The sequence below is a fragment of the Macrosteles quadrilineatus genome, unplaced genomic scaffold, assembly GCF_028750875.1.
Source record: "Macrosteles quadrilineatus isolate MER2022 unplaced genomic scaffold, UCM_ALF_1.0 Scaffold_9__3_contigs__length_116548681, whole genome shotgun sequence".
Lineage (NCBI taxonomy): Eukaryota > Metazoa > Arthropoda > Insecta > Hemiptera > Cicadellidae > Macrosteles > Macrosteles quadrilineatus.
In genome coordinates this window covers 33,234,796-33,261,199 of record NW_026542602.1, presented here as the reverse complement: position 1 = coordinate 33,261,199, position 26,404 = coordinate 33,234,796, and the positions used below count along the sequence as shown (strand labels likewise).

The following is a 26,404-nucleotide window of genomic DNA, read 5'->3' as shown; positions in this document are numbered from 1 at the left end:
CAAACCTAAATACTCGTTTAACCTATTGATATTTTAATAGGGATAATCCGAAATATTTAAGAAAAATCCAATCAGGTAAATGGAAACTTGCTCAGTGTGAAGATTTACTGCGGTGGGTGGTATTTACGTTATTGGTCCAGCTATTATACGAAGCACGGATTTAGTTATTAAATATTATAGCTGAATTATGTATTTAATCGATTTTTCCTGTAGCGTATGCGTTTCAATATTTTACGTCATTATCTGCTCCCCATCCTACTAGGATTTTTGATCGTTGCTTTGTTGCGTTAAAGTTTGGAAATAAACTGCACAAGTCTGTTCTTTTAAAACTATGTACGTAAACATATAAATAAAATATATAACATGACAACTTTATTATTATATATGAGCATTCCTCAAACATAAAAAGAGGGAATTACAGGTCAAACTTTCTTTTTCATTAGAAGGAAAAAATAAGTAAGTATAGAATAAGGTAATTCAATTAATATAAAGTTTAGCCCCAAGCATGAAGCTGGGTCTTTTCCCATCTTGCCCTCGACCTTTAATCCTCAAACTAAACTTTCCATAGTAAACGTATTATGTTAATGTACAGAAAATATACAATGCACACAAACATGTTAATACGATATTAATTCCTTTATCAGAATAAAAAAAGTAATTACAATGAAGTATTAGTAACTTAGCTATAATTTTATGAAAATTATTTTTCGTTGACATTAAATGGATATATTACGTAGTGACATCATGCAGTTCATACGATTACTAAAGCTAATGCAGTTATGTGATAAAATGCTTCTCTAAATTAAAAATAATTTGGGGATTTTATAACAAAGCCTTGGATACTTCTGAGAATATAGGAAATTGTTATATATATTTTTATATTCCACAAAGGAGCACCGTAGCATATTAATTCCTGTTCCTGTCCAATTGTCAAAAAAGCCCTATGTTATATTACATTTAAGTCATAGTTCCACTTGATTTCCATTTATAAGAACTTTTTCATATTAATATATATTATGGATTGCCATACATTTCAACATATTTATATTAACAATAGTTACAACATGGATCATTATACTTAAGAATATATGTTTTTAATATTTATTTGACCTTTTGTTTATGGAGTTGGATAGATCAGTACGTTATTTGCAGCTATAACAACATGAAGGTACAACATGTTCCAGAATGTGGTCCAAAACTGTCACACATAAATCATAAAGGGAGGTCCTTTTATTGTGTGAATTCTCCCCACAATTGGGTGAAATATGGGGTTTACTCTTTGTAAACCAGAAAGCTTACTTGTCAACCTAATAAGTAATTTAGAGATTTTAAAGACCTTTAAGCATTTGAATCGTTTTGTGTTGAAATTATTTTATGAACAGATAAATGTATCACTGAAACCAAAACCATGCTGTCATTGGCAATCTGTATATTTATTATTATTATATTGTTGTACTTCGTGACAGTTACCATTTTTGTAAACACAATTAATAATCAATATCATATTGTCAATTTTACATTTATGGGTGAAATTGGCATGTAGAAGTGTGAGAAACCTTGTGTAGCTTTGTTAGTGACTAAAATAAAACTAGTTATTTCATTAGACAGGGCCATTTATTAAAAGCGATCAAGGACAGCTGGGCCTAGTTTTGAACCATCGTAGATCTGGTTTCGACTGGTTTTTAATAGGATTTATCTGACTGGAAACCTTAAAAGTTGTATTAATAATAAACTTAGCTTTAATATTACACATTATATTCAATGTGGCAACATGTTCAAATACATAAATTACATGTTTATGTGTATTACTCCCTCAAATAATAACCATTTAACTTCCCTATTAAGGAGACACATGTTTAAAATTAGGTACTTATTATTTTTAATATGTAAAATTGGTTTATTTTGTTTTGGTGTAGTGTAAAGAACCCCGAGAAAAGCAAGCTGTAAGAAAGGTCGGGCTTGTGTTGGAGACGTGTTAAATGACCAGCAATTTGGCCAGACGTTGATGTTGCGAAGGGACAGCTTTTCTTTGTGATTGTAGTAATGACAAATGTTTGGTAAAAGATTTCATTATGATTTCAATTATTTTGGTATATAATGGATCGGAAATTCGAGTGTTCTCAACATCACAGTCCATGCAAAGACGGATATTAAGAATTATAGCAAAGAATAAAGAATATAATAATGAGTAATGTTAACGTGTGAAAAAGGTACTATATGTGAAATAATTTAACGGGACGCCATTAAATTAGGCAAAAAGTGTTTTTTCCAAACCGTTTAAATAATTCATTATTCCTAAGAAGCTGCCAGAATAATAGTTTGGGAACCAGATTTCAGTGTGGGAGGGACCGGTTTGATTTCCGACACTTCCACAACCTATATTTTTTGGACCGGTCAAAAAGCGTTATCAGAGTTCACTGTACATCACATCTCTGTTTGTCATATGTTATATCAATCAGCATAATTGTTGCTAATTCAATTTTATAAACGAGCCAACGAGCTAGAATCACAGTATAACAAGGTTGGAACAAGGATACTGCAGCTAAATCAGACCCTCATGTGAAAAAAGGGCTACAATTATATACAGTTTAGGCCTTCCTGTTCGCAAAAAGCAAATCTCATTTTTCACTGGACCGTAATGAAATTTTAGCCCTACAAAGGACCTTACATTATGATTTTTCTTTGACGGATCTGGGCCCGCATACTGCGACATGTGGTACCCTCATGTAGTGACGTAGTTGACAAGCATAATTGTCACGTTATGTCATGTAATTATACAACTATAACACGTCACCAAACTGTTATGTGTTATTTACAGATTTAGCTGTTAAAATTGTTTTTCTCATTTTTGCAAAGACATTTTTTCTGTTGTTTATTATTGCTATCTTGGATTATTTCGGAAAATAATTCAATTGTACCAACTATATGTCCAGATTGCATTGAATTCAATAATGATTAACTCATCAGGATGGTAGTTTAGAGGGAAGATAAGTGAAGGATGGGTTACTAATTAAAGAAATAAGAGCTTTAACAAATTTTGGTTTATACAGATTGTGTAAAATATAGAAACTGCTTTTTACTAAGCTACATAAAATGTTATAAATCTTTTGGTAAAGTAAATTAAATTATAACTAGTGTTTACTTTTTTATGTTGTTAGACTTCATGATTGTTATAGAAAATTTGTAAAATCCAATTGGTACTTACTAGGTGATTTAATTTCCCCTTTCAGTTCCGGTAGGTATAAAAGAACCAAATTAAAACTTTTTCTAGTTTATTAATAGTATTATGAAAGAATACTGATAGCTTTGTTTTTACATCTATCCAGCACAAATTGAAATTATGTTTAACTAATTTGTAAAAAAGACTATTCTGATACATTGTAAGACATTATAAAATGCAGCTTTACAGGTTATGGGTTAAATTAAATTGTGTATACGATATACGATTGGCGATCACTTATCAAATCAAATCAAACTGTACTTGTACTCAAGACATACAATTGAAGATGAAGTAATTAAGACTTTACTAATGGCACAAACTTAGACTTAGTTTCCTTTATTTCGTTTTTGCTAAAGTGGAATATGTGGAGTTCAAATTAGTTAGTAGTGTGTGGAATATAAAATTGAGCTACAGTTTTACATGGATAAACAGGACTGGTTTCAAACGCAATGGGATTATTGGTAATAAATCCTAATTCATCGTGGTCTGCATCCTAATAAACTTTAATTTATTTTCATACTTTAGAAGAGTTGAGTACATACAATATGTTGTTGTTATTATCAGTTTCCAATATTACAAAAGAAACTATTTAAAAATTACCAAGCAGGGTTTCGATGGCTTTACATTGACCTTAACATTAATTTATATTCTTCTGTTATACAGCCCTTGATTGAAACCGATTGTATAAACAACCCTAAGGAACACTAAAAAGGGAGGTCCCTTACTTTCGATGGTCAATGTTTATGGAAAATGTCTTGTAACGTATATTGTAGATTTTTACAAACCGTTTAGGAAGAAAATAGAATAGTTTTAAAGATGTTTATTGCTGTGTAAAACCTAGTTGCTTTGTTATATTTACTCGATTTTCAAGCCTTTCTTTATAAAGCCTTACCAAATGTTTATTTGATTTCTAAATATTAATAGTACAGTATATTAAGACTTCTTAATCTAAAGACAAATATATTTACATGCAAAACAATATTATGTTAATACCATCACTGATCAAGTTAGTTTTTCTCTTGAACGCATAAACAAAGATTTCCAATCCATTCCTGCCTAAACTGAGCTTTATAAAAAAATGTAAATTGTATTTTTTTCTCATTAATTATTTGTATGTCATATTTGTGTATATATTAGGCTAGTATAGTTTTAGTTTTTGATATGAGTGAGTATGTTTAAAAAACATGCACATGAAACTCGCTTGAAAATAAAGGTCTTTTATGTATTTGCTATTTATTTAAGCTTACAATAGTAAGTATGATAAATCCCTATTAAATATATGGAAGGTTCGATAAAATTACTTTACATTAATGCTTTAAAAATTCACTTCCATATTCATAAGAAAGAAGTAGTGTGACCTCAATACAGAGATGTGAAGTGGTCTCTTCATTTCTGACAGATTTTTCAATCAACAAATTTGACTTCTTAGCCAAATTTATCAACAAATTAGATTGTTACATAGAGAAATCATGTGTATTATGAACATATAAAATAATACTAGACGATATACAAAAATTTTAAAGATTCTTCCTAATAATTCGTAAATTTGTATGAAATGCTTTCTCTGTCTTGCTTTATATTTGCATGCTTTACATTTGATAGTACTTCTTTAGTAAATAAGCTAAAAAATTAAAATTTAAATATGTTTACTTAATCTTTATAATCCAACTAAGCCTAAAAGAATTTTTTATCTTCATAACCGACAATCTATTCTATGAAAATCTATTTAAAACAGATATTAATTATAACTACAGATTATAAGTTAAATCGTTACTATTTCTAATATACTTTGTTTTAGCCGTTCAAGGTAATAATGTCCTTTATTGTCTTAAATAAGTAATTTAGTCAATAGATGATTATGTAAAGCAGTAATCATACGTGAAATAATTATAATAGTATATTTAAATTACATTACATATAATTTTTATGAATCCTATATTCTAATACGAGCAATGTCTGTATTCCATATACAACCTTTATCTTAACAAAACAATTAACATGTGGCCTGGTTAAGAAATAGTTAAGTGATCACAGTGACAGAGTTTGTATTTCCTGGTTAAGGGATGAATGTAATTTATTTGCTAAAGTAAATGGTTTAGTGTGTATTTTGTGAAACAAAATTAATGTCAAATGTTGACAGTTTACCGTAGCAAATATTTGTATTCTTGTATAATAATTTAAGTTAGCTACTTACTACGGTGTTATTAAATTGAGCAAAACATTACTCGTGAGCTGATACAATATAGAGATATTTATTTTGTTGCTCAAGGGATCTTTATCATAAATCTGATGTAACTTCACTATTTTCAATTTGGTTTAAAATTTTATTATTGACCCTTCACACAATCATTGTTCCTCATGGCTAAGGATTGATGATACAATATTAATAATAAGCATAGTATAATCATAATTCAACAAGGATATCAACCACATTTTAGCTAAAGCTGTTGTGCAGTTTTTATTTTGATTTTTCATTTTATAGAGTTCAAAATAAATTAAATAATCTGTACACATATCTACACTAAATCTCATATACGTTTTTATTTCAATATTGTATACCAAATATATGCTTGATTATTAAGTGTACAAGTAGTTAAACAATGAAATTATTACTATTTAAATGAATTAAACAGAGTGCCTGGAACTCGTTGAAATGTCAACAAAGGAATAGTGAAGCTACTGACCCATTTTTAGATGATAGTTTAATTGAGATTTATTTAATTTAAATGTTAATCAGAATTTATTAAAACAATTCAAAACTTCAGACCCAAACTAGTATTTTTATATTGGCATAGTAAATGCAATTAACAGATATCGTTAGTTCTAAATGCACCAATTTTTTTGTATTATCTATGTTCAATTATATACTTTTTTGCAAATTCAATGATTGAGTTGGCAGGTGTAGACGATCTAGTTTTAGTAATTATGGCATTATATAAATGTATTTTTATCGATCCTTCATTACATCAGCTGACTGAGTTTTATTCGTAAACTATTGAGTCTGTTCGAATACAACTTTATCAACCTTTTTCGTAGCATGTGCGATAATATTGTACGACGTAAGCTACTTAACAAAATACATATAACATTTCACGAATAAATATACTCTAACGTGAATGCAGGCAATGTGTTATTAATCATTAATACTTTGCATACCCTATATTCTGCAAATTTTAATCTTAGGATATGGAAGGAAATTCAACTAATCTCTCGTTGCCACAGGACACGGGTATTAGCCAGTTTGACTTATTTTAAACATCAATGCTATTATTATTTTACTTATCGGCATGAAAGTTATTTTAAATAAACATACACGATGAAAGTCGTCTTTTATTTAAAGTACAGAAAGAAATCCGTAAAAAGGCGTAACACTTGAGGGTAACAGTTTGATTTATTTTACTCGCAATTAGCAGTTTTTAAACAAAGTTTAACAGCCAATAAAAAATCAACTTTTATAATTTTATACTTTTTCAATCCTCCTTGGTTCTCTTCAGTGGGGTATATAAGAATTGTTAAGAAAGTTAAGGTATCAGAAGATAAGATCTTTCATGTGCTCTAAACTTCTTTGTCTTTTCGTATATTATATTGCAAAATTAGCAAATTTGCTCTTAGGGAGATTCATTAAAAATTTTGAAAAGAAAAATAAGGCTATCAGCAAAATTTTAGTTATTCAAAATATGTTAAAATTAAAAAGTATCTAATTGGAATAGATATGGAAAATCTTCATTTACATTGAGAGAATCATCTGAGAGGAAATATGATAGATAAATAGTCTGTAGATAGAAGTATGAAGGTCTTTAATAAGGAATTATTGATTTGAAACATACAAAGTATCGTAGCATACCATGTTCAGAAGATATGTGTTGGAATAAAAAATCTTGAATATATTGTTGTAACTACAGTGCGGCATTACCTTAAAAGTGAACAAATAATTACTTTGACTAAAAACGTCCAATTGTACTATTGAGCTTTTAATTGAATGGCTTAGCTTGATGGGTCAACAAAGAGGTCTAGGAATGACCTTTCTGGTAAGTTTCAGGTATGACCACCGGAAGTTACATTTTGCCAAATGACAGACGCAGAACTGCCTTTCACTTGCCATTTTTTCAGTTAGTAATTTCTTAACTCTCCATGTAAAATCAAAAAGGTAATGTCCTTTTAACACAATTGTGTAAGTTAAAAAAACTATATATTATATATAATCAATATTTAAAAGTCGTTTGTGATATAAGCTGATGTATAAATAATTTGCAATTAAACTCAATAGGCGAGGCTCTACATAGAAAAGACTAAATAAGATAAATTACCAAACATAATCGGACTTGGGTCTCTAACATTTAACTGGTATCTTTGGTTAAACCGAGAGTTAGTAAACCGAACTTTTCCATCTACAGTTTAAATGAATTTGCCAACTTAAAGTTTCCGTTGTCAACCATTAAGTGGCACCATTTTTCTCCTTTAGAGTTAAAAAGTTCAAGTTTTATAAAATATCAAGTTTAGTGCTTAAAAATAATATATAACTAGTCAATAGTGGTCAAATACACGGAGAGAAATAAGCTGACAATTTTAAGACGTATTGATCTACAATTTTCTGATTTGAGGTAGAATTTTTAACATTTTGAAATTTAAAATAATTTGTCAAACAGCTTATAAATTTATAAAAATCAAATATTTAAAAAATATAAATGTATACAAGGACTTTTATGACGGTTATTACTATCACCTACGCTTATCATATTTGTCAGACTTCGCATACGTATGCGGCATCACTTATCATAAAGAAAATATTACTTTTGTACTGTTACACTTATCGGGCTGGCAACGCTTTTGTAACATAGTAAAGCAATTGCATTACATGTTTTTTTTACAAAATAGCTCAGCCGAAAATACTCTTTGGTCAGCTTAAGGCTCAAAGGGCTTAGGACAATGTCCAACAATTTGTTTAGTGGATTTACACAGCCTGGATAACAAACAATTATAATCACAACCAACAATTAAAATCACAAATCAGATAATTAAAGTTGGATCTTGCGCGTCTATTGGATAAGAATAATATATCTGTAGGTTTGCTGCAGACGAGGTACTTAATCTTTCATTGTCCCTAATATTGATTTCCAAACCAATCTAAAATAAGCACGAAATAAACCTAGATTTGTTTCAAGATTGTAAAATAGTAGCTTTATAAAGCTTAAAAACTTTGGACATTAAATAAACATTTACAGGTTTTAAAAATAATGAGAAAATAAGTCTATTCAAACTAATGATGTCTGTTATAGTTTCGATATCCTGGAAAGGTTTGAGTGCCCTTTCCTTTTGGACGAAAGCCAGTAAATGTTCTAGAGAAGGAGGAACTCGCTGTATTTCATGGGCTTGTTTACATAATATATTACTGAAGAGCATCGTTCGGGACACGTCTTAGGTTTAATAAAGTTTTCGTGGTAGCACATGCAACTGGATTTGAAAAATGTACAGTCTCGAAGGACCTGATAATATTTAAGGTCTTTCAATACTATGAAATAACCACAGTGTGATAATTTAGACGAAACTTGTTTGTATTCAGATTTGTTAATGTTGACTGCAAATAGTTGTTCGCTTATAAGAAATACAAGCTATCTTTATTTTCGAACCTCTATTGGTATATGGATGTTTGTCTCTTTTTACAAGTTATTATTAAACTTAGAATTTAAATTATTATTAGTATTATTACATACAAAAGTTTAAAAACATGTAATACTTAACTACTATTTATAGCCTTACTTCACGCAACTAAAAATTTGGGTTCTTTCGTCAAGCAAAGAGCAATTACTTAACAATATTTACTCGAAAATAAATTAAATAATGTGTTTTTTTTTGTTTTGTTTTTTTTTTGTAAGTAAAGCTATCCATCATAGAGTTAAACATGTATATATTTTATATTATGTTAGGAAATATATCAAATTGACACAACTTGGATACATGTCCAATTATGCAAATATTTTTTCCAAGCTATTAAAATTACTTTATTTTTGTATAAAAATGTGTACCAGTACTAAACTCAAAACAAATTTTGGTCATTTTCCAAAATATAGTTTTAGGGAAGAAGATAACGTTGTTCGACGTGTGAAATGTCAAGACATAAAACAAGATGTGGATGTCGCACTAGGGTGCTGTGACATATGAGAAATGGGACAATGTCCAAAACGTGTGGTTTTGAACAGAAAAATAACTGTATTGATTTTGTACGTCTATTATGATCAATGTCTGTCAACAATACATAAAATATATGCAATATAATACAATAATACAATATATAGCCTACTAGTTAAATAGGGGGGTTTTAATGTTTTAAAAGGTTTTTTTTTTTTTTTTTTGGGGATTACATTTTTACAATTATGAAATATTAAATTACTATACCCTTGTACAATGTACTCAAATAGTATTCATTACTACTTAATTGAATCTTTATCGATAATAGAACATTTTTATAACTTTAAATGTTATAGATACTAATCGAATCTAAGTTTTTTTGATTAAAGTTAATCATTATCACTTTTTAAATATATATAAGGCTGCAACTGATATTTGTTAGTTTAACACACTTAAAATATAATTATGATTATAATCACGTTAACGTAGCAGACGCTTTAAGCTATTTTCCAATCTACGAGGAAAACTGAGAAATTCAGTTTATGGATTTCCAGTTAGGTTCACGTCTAAGTTGGGGAAGTTGCTTACAACAAATTGCTTTCCCAAATTATTTTACTTTAAACAAAAGATAAATATGTATTCCAATTTGAAATATTGTCTCACTAATTCTAAAACCATAACAGTGTACAATTTTATGACTATCATTTATGTTTTAATGAAGAACGTTACTAGTTTTGAAAGTTAAGTAGGAGGCAATCCTTTTCATTTATTTTACTTACCATTGTCAGTTTCAATGAAGTGGCGCAGACAGTAAGAGGTCTTTGTTCCTAAGTTCTATCAACACTCGATCATTCGGTAGTTCTCTTCAGTTAAGTATTAAGAAAGGTTGGTCAGATTTTTTGTATCGTCGTTTCAACTTACGTCCTGTTATACTGCAAAACTTACAAAGATAGTGAAGTTTGCTTTTAAATACAATTGTATTGTAGCTATAATTTTCTTGTATGTTCTAAACATTGTAAATTTGCGATGTTATTCATCATTATTTGAAAATGCCTTGATGAGATGATTAAAATCAAACTTGCTAGACTAAAAGAGTAGGTAATTTAATTCATACAGCTTAACTCTACATGATCAAACAACAATGAAAAGCAGGAAACTGGGTTAACTATCACGATGTACCTCCTTTAGACCTTTACATGGCGTCTTTAGGCAATCATTAGTTATGTAGAGAGTAAACTGAACTACCTTATCTTGATAATTTCCTTTCATTGCAATTTACTCATGTTTTAAATTCTCTCATTTAGTTACCTAAGATGGGTGACTATTATACAAAAGTGTCCGTTAATATAAACTGTTATACAATTAACATTTTTATTTGATTAAAATTGCTACACAGTAATATTATACAATTAATAGTAATTTGAGTAAAGTATACCTCTTTATGGTACGGTTGTTTAGTGACGTCTAGCCCTGGATCTTTTCAAATAAATACCATGAATGAGCAAAAGAAAAATTCAAAAAAGATTTGAAGTTACGCCTTCCTTGCATTTCTGCTTTAAAACTATAAGGAAATGATATGTAGTATTCCATATAAAAGAGGAAGCTATTTTGCCTTTTTATAAAATGTGATTCCCTCCAAGTTTATATAGTTAGTTTGGGTTGATGTATGAGGTTAGGATACTATTCTAGTTAATACATACTTTTGATATACGATCGTACAATTTGAAAACACAAAACAATCTGTGATAAAAATAATTATTGAACTCGACTCCTACAAACAACTATGAGCATAAAAAAAATTTACATGTTTTCACAAACGTAGGCCCTAACCCATTTCCAGTTGCATTTAGTTTAATATGTCTGCTTTTTTCACTGTGTTTTTTATATAAGTATTTCTAAAAGAATTCAAAGAACATAACAATATAAACAGAAATGCTTAATTATATATATTTTTATAGAGTTTGCACGAGAATTGGACGTAGTATAAACAAACAGTAGAATAAAAAATATTTAATTGGTATTAATTTTTCAGTATATAAATATGTAACGGTTCATAAATAACAAGAAACAATACTGTAAAGTGAAACTTGAATAAGAATTCTGCAAAAGTGATTTTGGCATTAAACAAATAGTAGGGTGACTGAAAACTTTGACATTTCATGTTTACTAACTTAGCCAACATAAAGTATTCCCTCTCTGACTAATAATTTTGCAGCTTAATATTTTAGAATATAACAGAAAGAGACATGAACTGTAGAAGAAATATTTACGAAAGTAATAGGTTAGGTGTTATAACATACGATAAAGAGCATGATTATAGTACAGTTTATTTAAGATATATTTAAATTATGTACAAAATGATTTATTGCTCGATTGATATTTCAATATCGAAACCAATCAACTACCCGGAAACTTTAAGGATTTTTAGTTAGAGATTAGGCATTTTACTTATTATTGTATTTATTTTATCGGCTTTATACCATCAATTCAAATTTCATATGTCATATTCATATTTTTTTTTATTATTTAAATGATAAATAAGTAAGGATTATTAACTTTATTAACTTGATTAAGGAATCAGGTTATTTGAGATTTATAATTTCTTTATTAATTTCAGACACCAATCATTAAACTCGTAAAAAAACAAATGATACACGGTTTTTGTTCCATATTTCACAGTTTATACATTGTATCACTTATCAGACAACACTTTAGAGTGACATTCACATCTTGCTTCATGTCTTCACATTTCACACATTATGTTACAATAATTTCCATCTTCTCCTATAACTTCTTTTGAGAAAAAGAACATATTTTAACATTTTTTTCTAAAGATTTTATTTGGATTCACATAAAATCCCCAAAAGATATTTTTAACTTGCGTGTATAGGTTCATTTTTCTCGTTAAATATGACACAATATATATATACGAGAGTAATATAATAAAATATGGTAGTTTTACTAGAAAATCTAAACCATAATTGCTTCGCCTTTTATACGATCTCATTGATATTATAGATTTTGTTTAGAATAGATAGCTTAAAATTTAACCCCTGTGTTCTTCGTTTGAGTTTAAATGCGAACCATTTATTTTAAAGTAGATAAACAGGTTTTATTCGGAAAATAATAACATTACGCAATACCAATTTTTTTTTTAAACTTTCGAAGCAATACTTTGGATATAAGGGTATAAAAATATATTCATCTTTAATATTTCAAAGGTGCTGTTTTTTTTAGGTGTACTGCAAATGAAAAACAAATTACTTCAGCTATAACTAAGTATTAAAAGGTTTATTCCAACATGAAACCTAAATAGAGCAAACTTTTTATTTGAAAATTTACATAACCTACTCATACTACGCTATTGAAAACCCATCAGAACATTACACAAATGAACAAGTATGACAATAACACATAAATTCAATAACATGACTGTCTTGTTCAAGCAACATCGAACAATGAGATATTCATTATCAGATTATAGAACATTGAAGTTAATGTCGCAAGACAAATCCTCTGAGACAACGTAGCGTAATGCTTTTAACATGTAATATTGCTTCACGAGGGCAACGTATTGCTTCATGAAATTGTTTATAAGTGCTATGTGGTACCTTTGTTTACCATTTTTCTCCAAGTCTCTATTTCTTTACAGTAACCACAGTGTATGAGTTATTCTTTATAGACTTTAAGTTTCTTTGCAGTACTCGTAGATAACACAGGTACTGTATAATATGGAGCTATTAGTTTAAACTTTATGATGCTGGCGTAACTGTTACGAATCATTACTGTCTCCAAACCATAGCAAACATTTCAGACATCAATTTAAAGCTTCAAAAAAAAATAAGCTAACGATTTATAGGTCATTACTCAATGGTGGTTATTTTCATGACTCAAGATTATACTATACAATATATCTTTAAAAAAAACACGCTTAATTATTATATAGCAAATTAATTTACTAGCCTATTAGAATCAGAAATAAAGAGTGGTACTGAGATAACAAAAAGGGGTAGGCTGTATTTTTTTACCATTCGTAGTAGCATTATCCTCAGGAGCGTAGAATATACATAGTTACAACACCTCAGGTACATTTAAAATTGGAATAGCGATATTTATGTTGCCTGAACGTGACCAACCAACAAATATGGCTTTACAAAAGGTCTACTAACAAAATAACTAACACTTTAACAACCGGGTGTCAGGAGACTATACCTCCAGAGAAGTTTGCAGCAGCATTTCCTCGACCTCTGGTAGTAGAATCCCCGTGTTTTACTCCTAATCGTATACTGAGATATCAGTAGACCCGACTAAAACTTGAGTAGTTTTATTTCTCAACAGTGAGAACAAAATTCTGATTTATTTTTAAGTAAATATTCTAACAACAATAGAAAATTAGGTGACAAATATATTACATTTTAAGGTTGGAATTTTTTTTACAATTACAAGTATAATACTCTCATTTTATTGACCCGTCTCATTCTCCCGGATTTAAAGATTATGGACATCAGAGCCGTAAAGCCTATTTGACTGCGGGCGTTAACGAAATGAATCACTGAACGTTTACTGGTATTCGTACTGTGCATTTCTACGGAATAAAATATTACCTGCAAGGCGTGTTTACAACCTAATTATCAGAAAATACTTTTTATTTAACAACAAATATTTTTCTTTTAGAATTGAAAATATTATTTAAAATACAATTTACTGATGAAATTATTTAATATAGGTAGGAAAATAAATCATTTATCGTTGTATAATATAAATAATTATTAATTATTATTATTATTAAACGTTATTTGGCTGAAGCTATTTTAATTTTCCTCTAAAGATAAAAATAAAGGTTAGCAATTAGCTTTGCAGTAAATTTTGTGTTGCATTAGTTAGTAATTTATTCGTTAGCAGAACTTTTTTCTGAGTTCTTTTAAGACATGTATTCTCATTGAATACATTTTTATGGGGTTTTCTTTTAAAACTCAAGAAAAATTGCAATTCCACCATAATGTCATTATATCTCAATTAAAGGTTAAAATTTAACATTAACAGCAGAGAGTTTTATTCGTATTCAAAAAAGGTAGTTAAAACCTAAAAAGAAACACCTACAATAAGTTAATTTTCTTAAATATAACGGACAATTTTATCGATCAATATTTTTTTTTTTTTTATTAAATGGCTTATGGATTAGTATTGTTTAGCAATCAGTGTGCATGGTGGTTAAAATATATAGAGAGCAATAGTAAAACGGTAATTTATTTTCAGAATAAAAACCGGAAACATAGATGGATTGTTAAATGGGTAGGGGTTAAATGACTAGAATAATGAGTCATAACACAGCTTTGTCCAACAAATCCAGTTTTCCGTTATATTATATTCACTACTGCACCTTATAAATCAATCATCATGGAGTCAACACCAAGGTACAACAGCTCCCTGCCCTGTGTATTGTGTACTATTGTGTTCATGTCTGACCACATACCAACAATAGCTGACCAGTGACCACGGCCATTTAGGTCATATTGACTGTGGTGATTGTATGTCAGAACCAAGTGTTTCTTGAACATTTTTTAAATCTAAAAGGGTAAAAATCTTGATTAGTTTTTATTTTTCTAAATTACTACGGATGTCAAAGTAAATGTTTTTGATAGGTTATTTTTAGATCAATCTAGTTCTTACAAACTTACCCAAATATAAGATCCAATCAAATATGTGAGTTCAGAAACGGCGATATTTTTTAGCAGGTATAACTTAATCAAGATTGATATTTATAGTTAGGATGTTTGCTAGGGTATTCTTTGTTTAACTTTTATTTTTCTGACGGTGAGTGTATTTTGTTTTAGGAGTTTATAGCGGACATTTTTCATTACGGTTAGTAGAAAAAAAACTATTGTTGTACAGTGTTATGTACTTTAATTGTGCATTTTCAACTTTGGTTGGGTTCATTTTCTAGTCTTGTTATGTTTTGAAGAGATCTAATGTTTTCAATGTACAAAATATTTTTTTTAATTCCACACCGTCTTCAAGTCGCCTTTTCCTACAGAATGGATACAGTTGCTATGTCAAAGCTGGTAACGTGACTTTGTCGTAGTCAATCTACTGTTTATTAATAATATGACACCATTTGAAAGCTTCTTTAACGATGAAAATTGAGTTTAAAAGGATGTAAACGATCAAATCGTATTAATTTAAGTGAATTCATGATTATATAGTTGTTGAGTCTACCTAATTTTGTTTAGTTACATTGATATTTAGAGTGGTGTAGGGGAGACTGGGGCAAGAGCAGTCACCTATGGGAGAATCGGTATAAAACCAGGTTTTTAGTTCAACTTCTCTTACTCTATGATAGCTATATGTTTTGTTTTTTTACGCCAAAAAACCTTAATAATGTTAACCTAAATCAATTACTTTAGGAGTCAGAAGAAAAAAATGAAAAATTGTCTTTAAACCACCATTCCCTCTCTCTTGCAGTGATGACAGTCAGTATTTGATACAATTGATTTAGATAATAGAATAGGGAAAACCCAAAATTGATAAATGCAAAGGTGTTTTATCAATAGTTTGTCAATATCAATAATGGCTTAAATTACTAGCCAAATGCTACACCCTGGCAAGGGAGAGATGCTTTTAATGGGCACAGTATTACGAGAGTTTTGTTCTGGTCCAGGCATAGTTTTTGTTTTCTTTCATTTTGCAAAAAGACAAGCACAAACTGCCAAGGTGCGTTCTAGGCACATTAATAAAAGTGAATAAATAGTTTTGGGTAATGGTGGTTAAATAATTAAGTGCCCCTCACAACCCCAAATCTGTTTACTCTCATTGCCGCAAACGCATTGATTCCTTGAATCATTCTACTAGCTTAACTCTAATCTAGCTCCAACTCTAACCACTACAGAAACGTATGATAGGTCATACATTTGATTAGAGCACTCTCGATCTAAATCATTTAAAGTTTTTTTCTTGTAAACAATGGAATATGAGGCAAATAAAATTTTATTAGGGATGCCCTCAAATTACTTACACACAAATCTCTACTGGGATTTTGAAAATAATCGAGATAGTATCTACTCAAAAAGCCAACAGACAGAAGCTTTTTCACTTTTTCACACAGACATAAAAATAATCCACGTTTCCTAAATTCATAAAGATGTAAGTAACCTTCATTACCTATAACTGCAACTACCCCAGTCTCCCTTATAGTTTTTTTATTAGAATTTCTTTTTTTTTTTTGAACCACGGAAATTGTATGATTTTATAATGGAAAGTTTTAAATAAGTTAAAATAGAACACGGTTGCAATTGGAAATCCAAACACTTATCTACAACAATTTACGTACACGCATACTATTTACTGTAAACTATGTAAGCGTTTTCAAAACTGCAAAAAGCGGAAGTTTTCTGTAAAACAGTTTTTTGCATTAAGACAGAGGGATATCGGTATAAAGAGATTCAATTCACATAAAGCGTGGCTTCCAGCATAAATATGGGTGTTTCCCTATCTTGCCTCGAACCTTTAATGCTGTAAACTACTCTTTCTTTATAGATGCTGCAGCACTTTAAAAAAAGCAGTCATACACGTGAGGTTATGGTTGTATTGAATCAACACTTTAAATTATGTTTCTTTATCAGTTATTGTCTGGTAAGGTATTATTTATGGGTGACAAAATAGTCGTAGCATAATTATGTAAGTCACGAATTATCTAAACTAGTAAATTACAAATACAGAAAAAAGGGAAAGGACAATCGGATTAATAACTTTGAGCATAATTTACTATAATTTTAATAACCAATAAATAGGGTCGCCGGAATTAGGCCAATTTGCCATTACATTCTTCAAATAACCATTAAATTCATGTAACCAATATCATTTGACTTTGGATACTGCAAGTAGACATTCCATTTACGTGACCGAAAACCAAGAGAAGCCAGAAATGAGAGAGGTTGGACGTGTGTTTGTGAAGTGTTGAATGACCGGCAATTTGACCTAAATTTGAAGCTTCGAAGGAACACCTTTTATGTGTGATTGCATCGATAACAAATCTTTAGAAGATTAGGTTTGATTATTATTCGATTTGTTACTGTACATAGCAGATGATTTTGATGAGTCTACGATATATCGTCTGAGTATCAGTTTCGTGTCTATTGGTATTTTTAATCCTCTCGATGTTTTTAAAATTGCATTTAAAAAGTGATTATAGTATAAAGTTTAGTCATTGCAAATAACATAAATTATGAATACGTTTAAATACCTTACATAACTATTGGATATTAGATGGATAAGCTACGGTATTATAACGCAAATGTTGTGTAAAATATAAATCACAGTTTAAAATAATGTAAAGACCGAATATGCATACTGATGAACAATTTAGTTTGCATAGAAATATACATGGAGTATAAACAAAAAAGCAAGTTTAGTTTTAAGACAATGAATGCCTTTAAAACCTACAAAGATCAACCGATTTTCCTAGTTAAACTAATTTAAAGTCAATTATCAGACAATAAAGTATTATTGAGTGGCATCCTAATACTGTTTAAATACTTACAAAACAGTAATGGATCGTATTGTTGTTATTATAAAAAAAATATTGCTGTAGTTGGTAGGTAAATCAGAAACTAAAATAATTGTAAGGAAAACGCGCAAATGGGCACAGGCTTCAAAATAAAAAGGTTAAAAGATATTTTTTTAAATATTTCACATCAGCAAAACGGTGTTTTAGCCTTCTAGGCTTAAAAATAGTAAGTAATGTTTTTCAACGTATTTCAATAAGCTCAGGCACCACAAAGGACCTTACATTATGATTTATCTGGGAGAGATCTGGACCCGCATACTGTGACATGTGGTACCCTCATGTAGTGACGTAGGTGACAAGCATAATTGTCATGTTATGTCATGTAACTATACAACTATAACACGTCACCAAATCGTATTGAGATATTTAACAGAATTTAGTATTTACAATTTCCTTTTCATCCTTGCAAAGTAATTTTTTCATAAGCCTGCATTGAATAGTTTAAATATATTAGGAAGTATACAACAGACACACCCAAGATGGGTAGGAATGTGAGTAAGAGTGATGAATGAACTATAAAGTAACGAAGTAAACAAGATAACTCAATATATCTTTCAGATAATTCGAAATTAACAAAATAAAGTCTTGCTTATACTAATTTGGTAAAATTATAACTTTTAGTCAAGGATGGTCAGTTTCATGCCGATAAGTAGGTGCATTTTTTTTTATTATTTGTGCTATGATAACGACGATGATGTAAAAACTATTTATGAATGTACTTTTATTTGTCCATCATTTGCTTGGTACGTCTCACATATTCATATTTATATATTTTTTGGATGTACAAGAATATTATTAAAAAGGCATCTTCAATAAACATTTCTATATCAATTAAAGTTCTCTTTTATTAAATTTATGATTTCAAATTAAAACGAGTATGAACCCTTTTCAAGATTATTATAATTAATTATCCGTAAGTTATCAGAAATTTAACTAATGGCATTGGTTTTCATTTTTTTGCAAACCCTTGAATGTAATTTTAAAAGTTTTCCTTAACTCATTATTTGTGAAATCCCAAAATATATAAAGGATATACAGTACAGATATATTGAAAACTGCTTAAGTAATCGATCAAATGCAATTTGGTACGCCTAAATTTACTACAGCTGTATTGCCTTAGAGGGTTAATTTGAGTTGGAACTGTAGATACATTTCTGAAAACTGTACAAATGATTTTTTAGTTTCCTCGAGTACATCACTGTCAACGTTGAAAGTGCTCAGAAACAAATGTACTTTTTCGTCAGAGTTGCAAAAAGGAAGGAGAGAGAAAAAACTTAAACACTCCCCGGTAAACTACAAAATGTTTTTATTAATGTTAAAACATACTTTAAAATTGTTAGTACAGATACAGAAGAAAACTTTTTGATGTGATATTTAATTTTTAAGTAGAAAATTAATACAAACCTTGTTATAAATTATGTGCTACAATCGACAAAAATGATGAATAAAATATACAGTTAAAGGCGAAAGGAGATTTATTTTACTAAACACGTGTGTATGTCTACAAAAAGGTAAAGTAGTGTAAGGCTATCCAGTTTTTAGCTTGTAAAAGATACGGCAACTATTAAAAGTATCTCTTGTAATATTGAAACCTCTTAAAAACCAAACGTTTTACCAAGTTTAACAAACAATTAAAACGTGTGTGCTTTTAAGCATCGAATGGTAAGAAACAATTTTCTCCCTTAATCCCTAGGTTATTAAAGCGTGAATTACTTTTTATAATGGTTTAGGTGCCAAAAGCTAGCTTAAGGCTTTATGAATGTCACACATAGCTAGTTCTTTTTTTTTAGAAAAGAAGGGATGGGATTAAAATATATAATCTAATAAAAAAAAATGTATGTGTATAAACTCGTTGGTGTGATTTTATTCATAACTTTTTTTAAGAAGGACTATTTCAAATAATTATAATGTTGTTAACTCTTTCAAATATATTGTAATATAATGTTGCAATATAGTTTTGTTTCTAATGTTAAGAGATTTACATCGCCTTGTTATTTTAGGGCTCTTAATTGAAACAGACTGTTTGTACATCCCTAAGGGACAATAAAACAGAAGCTCCATTACTTTGTCAAATTAAATTTAAGGGAGGCTTCAGTACTGTAGCTTATTTACGGAGCTTTTTTGTAAGAAACCAGGAAAATGATGCAATAAAATAACGAACATCACTTAAAGTAACACAGCTATTCGTCTTGTAATTTAACTTATTCTGAAACATTAACACAATATTTTATAATTTATATCTCGCCTGTGGCTCGTGCGTACAAATTTCTCTTGTGTGCAGCAAAGTGCCACTTTACCCTCCTAGTTATATAAATAACTATTGTATATTAAAGTATTGTGATGTGCTTAATCGTCAAGAACAAAATTGTTTTATAAATTTAAATAAAAAATGCACATGTTATTCTAATAGAGAATAAGTAAACTTTTGTATTTTCCTTGTTTTTAAACACATTTTGATCAAATTTAGAATATTCATGTCTTTCTATTAATATTTATCTATAAAAACACTTGATAACCTTCCTTTTAACACCGAACGTAAGTACTCGTTAAACTTATGCTATTAAATAGGTAGTACATTTGACATTTTAGGAGATCCCACTATAAACGTTCACTGAACTATGAACTAATTGCCATTTTCATAGCTTATCTGTTCTGACTTGAACGCAAAGAAACGTCGCCAAAAGAATAACTACTATAAAGAACCCTGAGAAAAGTACTGACCCATTTAAATACTGCACGACCGTTTTTATTTAATTCATATTCTAATCGTAGCGTTAATATTAATCATAAAGGCTGAAACTACTTTTCGTATAACACTGCGAAATGCAATTAGGAAATTCAATATTAACTATTCCTAGTCGTATGTGTGTTAAAACCTTGTAGTAGTGGTAGGTGGTATTATGCTAAAAGTCTAATACTTATTGACCTTTTCAACTGAGTACGATGTTCAGGGCAAAAAATAGAAAAGTATGTTAGGGCAATTTCATTAAATCGTTGCATAACATATCTGTCGCAAGTATCACACAGTACAGTTTATTTCCAAAATACCATGGTGAGACTCCAGAAGTTTACTAAGCCATTTAATAATGATGCAATATACGTAGATATATAGTCAATGATACAATGCAATTATAATGCTAACATACAATGCTACTAAGTTAATATGTTTACAAAAGTCAATTAACATACAGTTAATAGCCCCATCTCTATATATTTTATGAAAGTAAAATTAACTCTTAAAGTAAATTCTACTTGTGGTTGTGTATTCCAAGGGTATTAAAGTGGTAGTTCTAAGGCAGAAACTAAGCAAACAATTTCATTAAGCTTGGTCGGCCATCCCCCTCGGGAAAAGACACAGCTACCGATCACAGAATAACTGGTAAAATACTCACGTATCTCTTACTACGAGCATTACGCGATAAGTTGAACGTTATTTTAACCTCTTTCAATTGTTAAATTTTAAATATAAGTATTTACAAAGTGAAATGTTTCTACATAATTGATCACAGCAACATTAACAATTACAATTTCCTAAGGAATATTTGTTGGACAACAAGGTGATTTAACCTCAATTATTTTAATGGTAATTTATACAATGATTACTTTTAATTGTCCCACTAAATGACAAACAGTTTCAAAGCCGGATGTTGTAAGATTGTAGATATTATAGTGGCCCATTCATAGGGTATATTTCACTAAAAATTATTACGCTATATGTTTCTAAATAATTGTGATGTAGCTGTTACACTTTTTCTAAAACTATCATTATGTCGTAACCATTGATGCTGCCTCTGTAATTCTTAAAAGTCTTTGACCTATTAGAATTATGTGAGTAAAACATTAAAGGGCTACTCCTATAACATTCGCCCGTCTTCATGATAATAGCAGTTCTAGACCATCTTAATTTGAACGACGATTAACGAATATTGTCAAAATAAAGTAGCTATGTTTACTACCAGCATAAAAGTCGATGATTACCCTAAGGTGCCATGCAAAGGTCCAAAGAGGTGCCCTGTGATAGTTAACCCAGTTTCCTGTTTTCAATCACTTATTTGATCACGTAAAGCTGAGTTTGACTTTATAAATTGGTTTATATTTTCTTAGCACATATTTAATTCAAGTTTTACTAAGTAAAATAGTAATGTTCACTAAGTGAAGAAGTAGAAAAAATTGTTTAATATTAAATAAATGCATTATCCAAATTTGATTTAAATATATTTATAAACAAAATACAAACGTTCACTTTTTCTCAGTAATTAAAACACAAGACTTACAAACGTAACGTTTCGGGGAATTTTCACCATAACCTTTAATTTTACAACAATGTTTCGGTATATGAAATCAATTATTAGTTGTTTACGCTAAATACAATGAGTAAAATAAATATTGAGCATTAACATGTTTAAGAGCAAAGATATAATTAATGTCAAAATCCCATTCCACCCCTTTCCGATCACTCGATCTTGCTGGTTCGCGATTTTAATCAAATATATTCAGCCCTGAAATCAAACTCGGACTAAAACTGCTCGACAGCTGTTCACAGACACAGCTATACATTTACTAAAAGATTTGAGGGAATAGTGTTTTTTTTATATTTTTTTCTTGTGTGTCTTTAGGGATATCCGTAGTAAAAGGTAATTCGGTCCCGGTTCTAGCTCGCACCATGTCATCTACGGTAACAGCCTCTTTCCTGCTCGAGAAATTGGCTTTAAATAGTAATAATTAAATAACTCAGTTCTAATGGGGTTTCAACATATTTTCTTGGTTGCATTGGTAAGAAATTAATTTAGCGTGTAGGAATGTAGCTATTCTGTTTAGGTTTATACTTTTTACTGTAGGTGCAGAAAAGTAAGGCATTTTCCTATTTATTGTCCATAATAACTACATATCGTTAAAACAACCATGGTTTGTTATCGTTTGCGCGTACAAGAGCAGTCTGCTATTAGTAGTCAACAAGTTAATTACTGGCCTTATGTAGCCTAAAGCTACTTCTATAATTTAATCACGTTTGACGCTCCATTAATGTAATTATAAAACGAGTTTTACTAATTAAAAAGTTAATATTAGTTTAATGCACGCCTTAAGGCGTGTTATCTTTTAGTGTTTATATTACCATCAATTAGTCCATCAGCTATGTTTACATGAATAAAAGTATACATTCACACTTCTACTTCAACACTGAAGTATTAAAACAGTTCATTCTTATGACAGAATATATTTTTTAAGAATCTAATGAGATAAAACCACTTTTATTAATTATTAGCTTATTGAATGCTTTTTGCACCATTTCATGTTTTCTAATTATACATGGTTAACCTAAAAGCTCACGAATATTTTAAGGTTAGTGGTAATCCCGTTAGTAATTATTTTGAAAATGTTTGAAATCCCATTCCACCCCTTTCCTATTGCCCGATCCATTGGTAAACCTCTTGGTACAGTTTGTGCCTCACAAAATTCACTATGATTCCACTTACAACAATTACCAATATTATAGATGTCAAAGTTCTTTTACCACTACCATGAGAGATTATTATGTTTTCATTCAACACGTACCAGATAATGTGGAGCTTTCTCTAAGTGCGTCATAAATTTAAACTACTCCTTAGCAAATGACAGTTAGTTGTTGTAGGTTTGTTGTTGTTGGGGTTATACAGAGACCAAGTTGCGGCACTTAGTGGTTCTATCTAGTCACTGTAATGTGAACTTCATCCTATTTTCACCTTTGTGCTTCAAACAGGTCATATTACAGTATAAACTTTGCGGTTCTGGTTATTGTTTACAAAGATCTTATTCGCACCTTTGTAGATTGGTTAAGTCGGAAAAAATGTGATGGTTCTGTCTTCTCGTATAATGGAATTGCACTTCTTTTTCATTTTCTTTGTATTTTGGTGAAATCAATTCAAAACCTATCAAAAAAATTGTTATAAAAATTCATAAGAGAAAAATTTATCTCTACTTACTATCTGTTACTTTAGTTTTAAGTCGTCTGTAGTGATATTTTGCGTTACAAATTTAAATCAGCTTAAGATATTTACTTTTGATGGAACCATATTAAAATAAACTATATATCCTATTTTTGCATATTATCAATAACACATTTTAACCGTAACCTGTACAATACTATCAACATTACTAACTGGAAACAACAGTTTAGATAAAATATGAAGACTTCGACATGAACAAATATCGACAGACCATCATGTCTCGTTATAAACACTCTACGGACGTTCACGTCAGAGTTCCCACCTCTTTCTGTACAAGTGATATGTGTCCTAGGGTACAAATATTCTTTATTTTAATATGTACTAACACCATTCCTAACATACCTTTCAGTGAGAACGTGTAGAATAATTGTATTTGTATGCTAACTTCATACAACCAAATTATTATTAACGTAGTTTTACGTAAATGCTTTACTAAGCATGCTGTCTGATGATACTGTGCATTTTTATTGTTAGTAAACATTATTAGTGTTTTATAGATGCCATTGCTGTTATACATCTTGAATTACTTATTAATATGTGAATTTCAATGAACACAACTTTTCCATAGTCTATACCTTTTTAATTATCTTATGATACCATGTTCTTAATCAATTTAGGTTTTAATCCACAAGCAATTAATTCAGATTAAAATGTATTTTCATTCCTTAACTCTTAGATTATCTGAATCTCTCATTTGGAACACATTTAACCTAACTAAGCATGTTGTAGTTTAATATCATAACTGAAACTTGATGGACTGGGCTTTTTACTCGATATAGGTTACAATATATTGTTCCATGTTTCGTAGAACAGTAATTACAAAATTAAGCTAAACTTCATGATTTTTTTTTTAATAATATATAATTACTGTACCTACAATTATTGTTCCAAATAAACTTTGACTATTACTTATAAGCTTAAAGCTAACTATCAAAATGTTATAAAATGCTGTTATCCTATCAAGCACTCAGTTACAACTTATCCAAAAACTCTTTATTCCAAAACGTATTTGACATATCAGCTAACTCAATTAAGCCTTTTGGGGTCATCCTGGCTCTGCCAAGAGGTTGCATTTTGTAAAGTTTTTCTATAGTACCAAAATCACTTGCAAGTGATACAATACAACGTGCTCAATATCGAGTCCTCTATAAACATGTCGATCACAACAGTGTGTTCTATACAGTATTTCCAAGTATCATACTCATTATAAGATAGTTAAGTAATTAGATAGTAAAACTTCAAACTATGGAAACTTGTTCACGGTCGACTGATGGTAAGCCAATATACATTCGAAATAATAGTAGAAGCACGATATCAGGTACAATAACACGAAACTTGTGTCTAAACATTGAAGTTTGGAGTTCAACCTGAGTAAGTTTGGGGTAGGTTAATTTACGTCGACCGAATTCTGTTTTATATCATAAATTAATATATTTATTTCTTTTATAGCTTCAAGACCTGTTTTTTCTTACAGTGTATACCCTGTTTTATTCATTCAAATGTGGAGCTTCATTTTTAAAACTTAAACTCCCAGTGTTACTATGTGTATCTGATGACTATGGGTTAACACCCTTCAGTCAATTATGCTGGTGGATTTTTATGATAACAGTAATTATATTGCAGCCAAATAACAATGTGTTTTCATTCAACCACGTGAGGAATTATTAAAAAAAAACTTTATAAAATGTAAATCATTTACATAATTCCCGCTCGTACACATCGAATTACCGATCAACAAACCACGTTTTTGTATGATAATTGTATGTTGATTCTTAAAACACCTCTACACTTCTAAAAACACTTTAGATATATTACTATTTGTTTGAAAGGAAAATGCATCTACAAGTTATTTCATTAATCTTTTGACACCCTTTAATAACATTCAACAAATCCAAACCCCTACTGTCTACTAATGTACCTATCAATCGAAAAATTAAAACTCCTTATAAAATAACGATAGAAAATATTTTTAATTGCGTCATATTTTATGTCCAATAGGTATATCAATAATTACCTGTATTATCACAACACGATGGTAGACAAAATTCTATTCATAATAATCCAAAGCGACAATCACCACCACGTAAGACACGACACACACGCGCACTCACAAACAGCGCACGGCAGCGCACCAAGTGACACTGCAAGGGTAGTTTTGGCTCCCCTCCCCCACCTAACCTCCCCCCCTCCCACAGGCTAAGGGCTGGTCCAGGCGCCGGGAGCAGACATACACGTTACTGACCTACTTGGAATATGGCGGCTGTATCAAGTTACATTTATTGCGCTTTTTATTTCCAGATCGAGGAGCATTTATGGTGCCATCAAGTCCATTGAGAAATAAGGAAGCTCTCTGACACTGTAATATTGGATACTTTATAGACATCGCAGTAAAATGCGTCGGACCGTTTCACTTATTGACGGGTTTAGTGGTGAGGGAAAATAATGAACGGCTCAAGAGATAAATGAGCTGTGTAGATACAGATGCATTGCTTCTTTAAACGTCTAAGGGTT

The 26,404-nt window shown here is 30.0% G+C and overlaps 1 protein-coding gene across 5 annotated transcripts in view; it reads right to left on the bottom strand.

The window, feature by feature from the left end:
* LOC129002321 (glutamate receptor ionotropic, NMDA 2B) overlaps positions 1 to 26,007 on the bottom strand; it is a 679,287-nt gene extending 653,280 nt beyond the window's left edge. For all 5 annotated transcript variants that reach the window (XM_054430034.1, XM_054430032.1, XM_054430035.1 and 2 more), the window contains exon 1: positions 25,908 to 26,007. The gene's annotated coding sequence lies outside the window, so the exon portion shown is untranslated. The remainder of the gene's footprint in view (positions 1 to 25,907) is intronic.
* Between the last annotated feature and the right edge of the window lie 397 nt (positions 26,008 to 26,404).